This window comes from Aotus nancymaae, unplaced genomic scaffold (genome assembly GCF_030222135.1).
Source record: "Aotus nancymaae isolate 86718 unplaced genomic scaffold, 86718_ANA_hifiasm-v0.15.2.pri h1tg000041l, whole genome shotgun sequence".
NCBI classification, from domain to species: Eukaryota; Metazoa; Chordata; class Mammalia; order Primates; family Aotidae; genus Aotus; species Aotus nancymaae.
Window position 1 is genome coordinate 39,687,922 of NW_026988455.1, and position 7,523 is coordinate 39,695,444.

General features: G+C 35.9%; 1 pseudogene; it reads left to right on the forward strand.

Annotated features, from left to right (window-relative positions):
- The first annotated feature begins 2,452 nt into the window (after nucleotides 1–2,452).
- Nucleotides 2,453–3,130, forward strand: LOC105718692 (trafficking protein particle complex subunit 4-like; annotated as a pseudogene).
- The last annotated feature ends 4,393 nt before the right edge of the window (nucleotides 3,131–7,523 follow it).

A 7,523-nucleotide genomic window follows, 5' to 3' on the forward strand; every position in this document is an offset into this window, starting at 1 on the left:
TCTCCAATAATAAATTAACCTTAGCTTACTGTAACTTTTTTATGTTATAAACTTTTACATTTTTTAACTGTTTGACTCTTATAATAACCCTTAGCTTAAAACACACATTATGTAACTGTATGAAAATATTTTTTCTTTATATCATTTTATAAGCTTTTTTTCTAATTTTAAAATTTAATTTTTTCAAAATTGTTTAACTGTTGTTTTTAAAAACTAAGACATAAATACACACATTAGCCTAGGCCTACACAGGGCAGGATCAGCACAGGATCTGCCTCCACATCTTGACCCACTGGAAGATCTTCAGGGGCAATAACACATATGAAGCCGTCATCTCCTATGATAACAATGGCTTCTTCTGGAATATGTCCTGAAGTAACTGCTAGAGGCTGTTTTACAGTTAACTTTATATATATATATATATATATATATATATATATATATATATATACACACACACACATATATATACACACACACACACACACATATGTAGAAAGAGTACACTCTAAAATAATGATATAAAAAGTATAGTATAGTGAATATATAAACCAGTAACATAATTGTTCATTGTCATTATAAAATATGTGTTGTACATAATTGTATGTGCATAATTATATGTACATAATTGTATGTGCTACAGTTTTATACAACTGGCAGTGCAGATGCTTGTTTACATCAGCATCACCACAAACACATGAGAAATACATTGCACTACAATGATCAGATGGGCATGACTGCCATGATGACTATGACATCATTAGACAACAGGGATATTTCAGCTCCATTATAACCTTATGTGATCACTGTCACATATGGTCCATTGACTGAAATGTTGTTATGTAGTACATGACTGCATATGACAATGTTCTCTAACTGTGGTTTAGCTCATTCTACTTATATTTTATAAATATATGTACATGTATTTTCAAAAAAACTGAAAATTGTATAAGCCATTCCTGTTTAAATTAAAAAATATTTATGTCTTTAGAATTTATATTAGTTTCCCAGCTATACAGAAAAATATATAATTTAGAGACATTTAATTATTATTTATTTCTTTGGTGAACTAACTAGAGGGACCAGGACCCAGACCCAATTTTTAAGATACAATTAATCTATTGCAGAAATGTTTTCTGGAATAAGACCTTTACTGCAGTGCTTCAATGGACCATAGTTTTGTTTGTTTGTTTGTTTTTTAATGGATGAGTTACAGACTCTTGGAAATGAAATTTATAGTGGAAATGCTGATACAACTTGAGTTCCTGTATGGTGGTGTGAACTTACAGCTATAATAATTAAGCAATTAGGCATGACAGAAAGTATGAGTTGCCTGAGATAATCACACCCCTGGGGCACTGCAAGTCATGATCCAAAGATAAGTGTTTTTAACCTCCCAAGGGTGTGATTACCAGATGATAACCACACCCCCTGGAGAAGACGTATGACTCATAAAAAGTCTTTACTATAAGGAAAAAAATGATTATGCTGCTATATGCAGATGAAGCTGGCTGTGGAGACTGGTATATGTATGCCACAAATTAATTAAGAATTGTAAGATGTATACCACCCGAATGGTATTGGGCACTGATCCCAGAGATCAGTTTGTTTTCTTATCATTGTTGAAATATAAAGATGAGAAAAGGAATCTCCACTTCTCAACTCCAGAAAGATAAGATTAAAGAAATCATAAAGATTATGTTGTCAAGCCATTTTATTGACTAGATTTTATCAAGTAATTCTATGACACAGTCTCTCATTATCTGGACTACTCTTGTTGGAGCAATTTGATCACTTTAGAATAATTACATCTTTATCTAAGAGGATTTTGTATTATAGTCCCATTCATTCATCCATTTTATTCCAGTACCTAATGAGCACACATGAAACAATTATGCTGGAGGTATACAGAAGCTTCAGTTCCATATTTTGGTTACGGAACACAGGCACATAAATAATTATAATACAGTGAGATAAGTGCCAGCATGGTGGTGACTAAAATGTGGTATAGAAAGCGAGGAAGAAAATAAGTAATTCCAGCTGGGAAAGAGTAAGAAAGCTTCATACAGGAGAAAATATTTGATCTGGATAGTAATTATAGCAGCTCCTACTTGCTGAGCATTTATTTTAGGTTAGACATTGTGTTGAGCATTTTACTTTCATAATCTTATTTTAATCTTCATAAGATCTATGTTGAGGTGGGTGGTATTTTTCTTGTGTCACAGATGCAAAAGTAAGACGGAGTGATTATGTGCCAAGCTCAAGGTGAGATAAATAGTTGGAGACATGTTAGAACTAGAAAAATGGAGCTGCTTTCAGAACGAGTGCTCTTAACCACTAGGTTCTATTTTGAAATGTGAGTTGCGTCCTTGTTTATTTTAGTGTCCTACATGAGGTGAAGTATTAAAGGAAGATGAATTTGGCAATATAAAACGGAGAGACTTGGGCAGCAATGGCGATTTTTAGTGTGTATGTGGTGAACAAAGCTGGCGGCCTGATTTACCAGTTGGACAGCTACGCGCCACGGGCTCAAGCTAAGAAAACTTTCAGTTACCCGCTGGATCTGCTGCTCAAGCTACACGATGAGCGTGTGCGGGTTGCTTTCGGCCAGTGGGACGGCATCTGAGTGGGCCATGCAGTGTTGGCCATCAGTGGCATGGACGTGAACAGCAAGTACACGTCCGACGGGAGAGAGGTTCTGGAGTATCTAGGTAAACCTGCTAATTACCTGGTGTCCATTCGATTTGGATTACGTGGTGTCCATTCGATTCTATCCCGCCTCACTTCTAAAGAGAAGCTCATGCTGGCTTCCATGTTCCACTCGCTCTTTGCCATTGGCTCCCAGCTGTCTCCTGAATAGGGAAACTCAGGCATTAAGATACTGGAGACAGACACATTCAAAATGCACTGCCAGCAGACACTGATAGGGATCAAGTTTGTGGTTCTAGCAGATCGTAGGCAAGCTGGAAGAGATTCTCTTCTCCGAAAGATTTATGAGATTTACTCAGACTCTGCCCTCAAGAATCCATTCTACTCCTTAGAAATGCCCATCAGGTGTGAGCTATTTGACCAGAATCTGAAGCTAGGCCTGGAAGTGGCAGAGAAGGCTGGAACTTTTCCTGGGTCATAGGCTGAACCTGAGATGGACCTCCAAATTCTGAGAGTTCCTGCAACAGAAATAATGCTGTTTTCACTCCAGTGGAGATCCCATCACCCTTGTTAGTGCACTTGAAAATGGGAGAATGCTGACACTGATGATGTGTACTGATTCCTGAGCCTTAACACAATGCTCTTTCCTTCTGTATATATCATGGCCTTACTTTCCAACTCTGTACAGATTTATTTATGGAGGAGATAGGTCCATAAATGTTGTAATAAATACTCCTTTGATCTTGGAAAAAATAAAATAAAATAAAATGGAGAGACTCAAAAGGCACAGCATATTCCTTGACCATTCTTTGCAACTGGAGTCTATGCTATATGGGTAGATACAATGATAGAGGGAGTCTGGAATAGTCAAGTTTGCATTACATTTGGTCAAGTCACAGAGATTCAGTGCTTTGCTAAACAGTTTGCAAGTTTGTTTTAAATGAATCCACCTCTCTGATTTCAAGGTTAGTCACATGGGTCAGCAAGTAGTAAAGATTTCTTCTTTCATTTTTATTCACAAGGATCAGAAACACTCCTAAGAATCTATGTGAGTATGACAGCCACTATAAAAGTTATGTATATAAAAGATATGTAAAAATAATTTCTAATTATAGTTTTGAAAATCCCAAGTTCAATATCGTCAAAGATAAAGACAGTAGAAGCAAAATTAATTTTTATTTGAAAACTAAACATAGGTTGCATCATGCATTAGGAAAGTAATGCTATAGAACCTAATTTTAATGAAAACCCTGTGAAAACCTGGGTTGTGGCTGTGCTGAGAACTTTGGGACATGCCTAGAAAAAATATTCATATTAATAAGCAAGGCCTAGTGTTTTCAAAGTGCTGGAGTCTCTGAGAGATACATAGCTGTATAACATGTGACGTCTGTTTTTGATGAGTTTGTGATCTGGTTGGGAGATAAAACATAAACAGTGTTTTCACAAATCATTAAGAGAAATGACAGAGTTATATATTATTAACAATTCCCTGGAGTTTAGATGGCAAACTACTGGTCTAATGGTCTTTGGAATAGTAAAAATTTAACAGTAAATAGAGTAGAACTCTTTAACTTGATGTCTAAAATGGGATTTGACTTATGATAACTTGGATAGCACAGACCTCTGAGTCAGTAAAGCTTGGATTTTAATTCTGTTTCAGATTACCTATATGACCTTCTACCTGTTAGTTGATTCTTGTATTTTATTCCTCCTATATGTAGTCAGTAGTTTCCAATCACAAAGTGGCTAAGAACATTTGAAATAATATGCATAGAGTTTAGCTTAGTGGCCAGGATAACGGGAAGCATTTATTAAATGATGGTAATTATAAGGATGATCACAATAGCAATCATGTGATTGATGGTAACTGTGCTAGACACTAATGTAAAGATAAGTGAGAAATAATCCCTCTGAATTTGGCAATGACTTCCCCCTGTTGACAGTTCTTTGGTGTTTCACCATCCCTTATTATTCTATACCTATTTCTGTAAACAGTCTCTTCATTCATTTTTTAATTACACACTTTAGAGGATGTTATAGTTTGGCTGTGTCCCCACCCAAATCTCACCTTGAATTGTAATAATCCCCACATGTCAAGGGTGGGGTCATGTGGAGATAATTGAATCTTGAGGGTGGTTTCCTATATACTCTTCTTTGGTAGTGAATAAGACTCATGAGACCTGATGGTTTTATAAATGGGAGTTCCCTTGCACAAGCTGTCTTTTGACAGGTGACATGTAAGATGTGACTTTGCTCCTTCTTTGCCTTGTGCCATGACTATGAGGCCTCCCCAGCTATGTGTAACTGTGAGTCAATTAAACCTCTTTCCTTTATAAATTACTCAGTCTCAGATATAGCTTTATTAGCAGCGTGAGAACAGACTAATACAGGGTATAATATCTCTTTCCTACAGGGATTCTAATGTTGTATTTTTTAAAACTGATTTAATATATGTGCTCCTTTAAGACATTAATATATTTTAATATAAAGACAGTGTTCTAAATTTGCTTACAGTTGGTAAAATTGCTACTTTAGAATAACGCGTGATGCTTATCCTGGGGAGTTTATTACCTAGTACACAAATTTGGACTTCAGCAGATTCCCTGTTCCTTGGTTTTCAGGCTCCACAGGTGGTCCAAAGTGAGCTGAATGGATGTGGTACTTCTGTGGGAGTTGCAAAGAATGACCTTCACAGTGATAGGCACAACCTGCAGGACCTATTTTGCTTCTCTTTCATTCTTCACTACCTTCTCCATTTTTAGAAATAAATATAGAATTAAAATTTGAATGCAATACCTTTAGTTTAGATATTAGGAACCCTAATATTAGCACTATGACAAATTTTTAAAAACATAGGTCCTTGCTTCCTGAAATGAATTTTATATGATTGTTTTTCTGGTTTTCACATGTTTGCTACATGTCATCCTACAGTGCTCTTCTACTTAAACTTTGCTCAAAAGATGATATGACAAGACCTATTGATAGGACCAAAATCCAAGATCACATTAAGAATGAGACTTTAGAAACATGAAAAAGTTTATTTATGTGGGCTTTTGGAATTCTAACAGTCACTAGGAATCACTTCAATGAGGGAATTTTTGGAAAGAAAGTAATGTAAAGAATGTCCAAGCCATGAGCAGGTTACTTAGCCACTTGGAAAGATGGTTTATTCATTGGTAAAATGAAAATATAACCAACTTATAGAGTTGTTAGGAAATCAAAAGAAAACAAGGAAAGAACATATCAACATGCTCACACAGAACAGTTGTTTAGCAATTTAGAGCTATTGCTACAATCACAATATTAATGATAGAGACTTCTTTCATTAACGTTTGGTGTGGGGTCTGTTTGGATGTATTTTAGTTAAACTGTTGCCATCTCAATAATTGAGTTAGTGAGATAAGGAAGGATAATTCTGATTCATAATTGCTATTATAAAACGAGCCCTTGGAATATATTGCTCACAATTTTAAGCACTTTACTCTTACTAATTTATCTACTGATAACAAATTTTCTAGGTAAGTAGTATTATTTCCATTTTATATATAAGAAAACTGAGACACAAAGAAGTCAAATGACTTGCCTGTGTTCACATGACTAGTAAGATTAGAGGTGGGATTTGAATTCAGGCTGTCTGACTCTAGAGAGTTCTTAGTCATGAGGCTTTCTTTTTCCCCAAGACCCACAAAGTTTGTTTGGAAAGCAGGAGTTTATATGCTATCTGAGAACATATTCAAGTTAAGTGGATATTTAAGTTAAAAATTACTAAATTTTAAAATACAGCAACTTCAAATCTTTTCTAGAATAAGGCAGGTGAAAACAATGATTATTACTTGATAACTATAAATGGGTAAATAGACATAATTATGTTATACTTCTTAACTGCATATTTATCCAAAGCTTGCAATAAAATATTGTTTATTATTTCAGATGTGGCCTTAAAATATCATGAGAAATAGTGTATATTCAAAAAAATCTAAATTCCTTCGAGTTGTTTAATTAAAGATGAGACTTTTCTTATCTATTTTAGGTCAAGGAAGTGTGGGATTGGAAGCTGAAAAAAACCCAAATGACTATATGGAAGGTTATTGAATCTGACTTTTCATATCCTTTCAATCTGTTGTCACTTTTTATTTGCCCAGAATCAGATAAAATTCAATCATAATATTATACAATTTCCCAAGCTCAGAAATAAATTAATAATTTTAAAAAGAGAATTAAGGAGGTCTGAAAAAAATACGGGATTAAATGTTTTGTAGTTATTTTCTCTCTTTCATTTGCTATTAGGAAAATATGTCTTGATGTTTTTGTTAGTGGATAAAAGTAGAGAATGCCTAAGCATTTAATATAAGTTGAAGGAATAAAATAATGATTGTCTTATAAAAGGAATACTCTTGAGATATTTAAACAGTGTAAGTGGATTGAAAATAAATTAGTGATTTCCAGAGGCTGGGGAAAAAGGAGAATGGAAAGTGACTGTGAATGGGAATAGGGCTTTTTTGGTTATAAAAATATTTTGGGGGAGAGATCCAAGATGGCCGATTAGGAGGAACTCGCGAATGCAGCTCCGAGAGAAAGCGCAGAGGGTGAGTGGACGCCGCATTTCCAGACGGATATTTACCGCCCACAGACCAGGAGATTCACAGGGGGAAGAGCACCACAGGTCGCCAGCGCTGCTGGCTTGAGTGGCGCGGCCTCCGCTAGGCCTGCACCCTGAGGCAGGGAGCAGCGGCTCCTTCTGCAGAGTGAGTGCGACTGAGTCCTCTGTAAGCCAGCAAGGGGAGCTGAAACAGGGAGTCAAGCCAGGAAATTCCCTGGGCAAAAACGCGCCACGAATCTCAGAGCCGCCGCTTCAGCAACGGCTCACTGGGCAG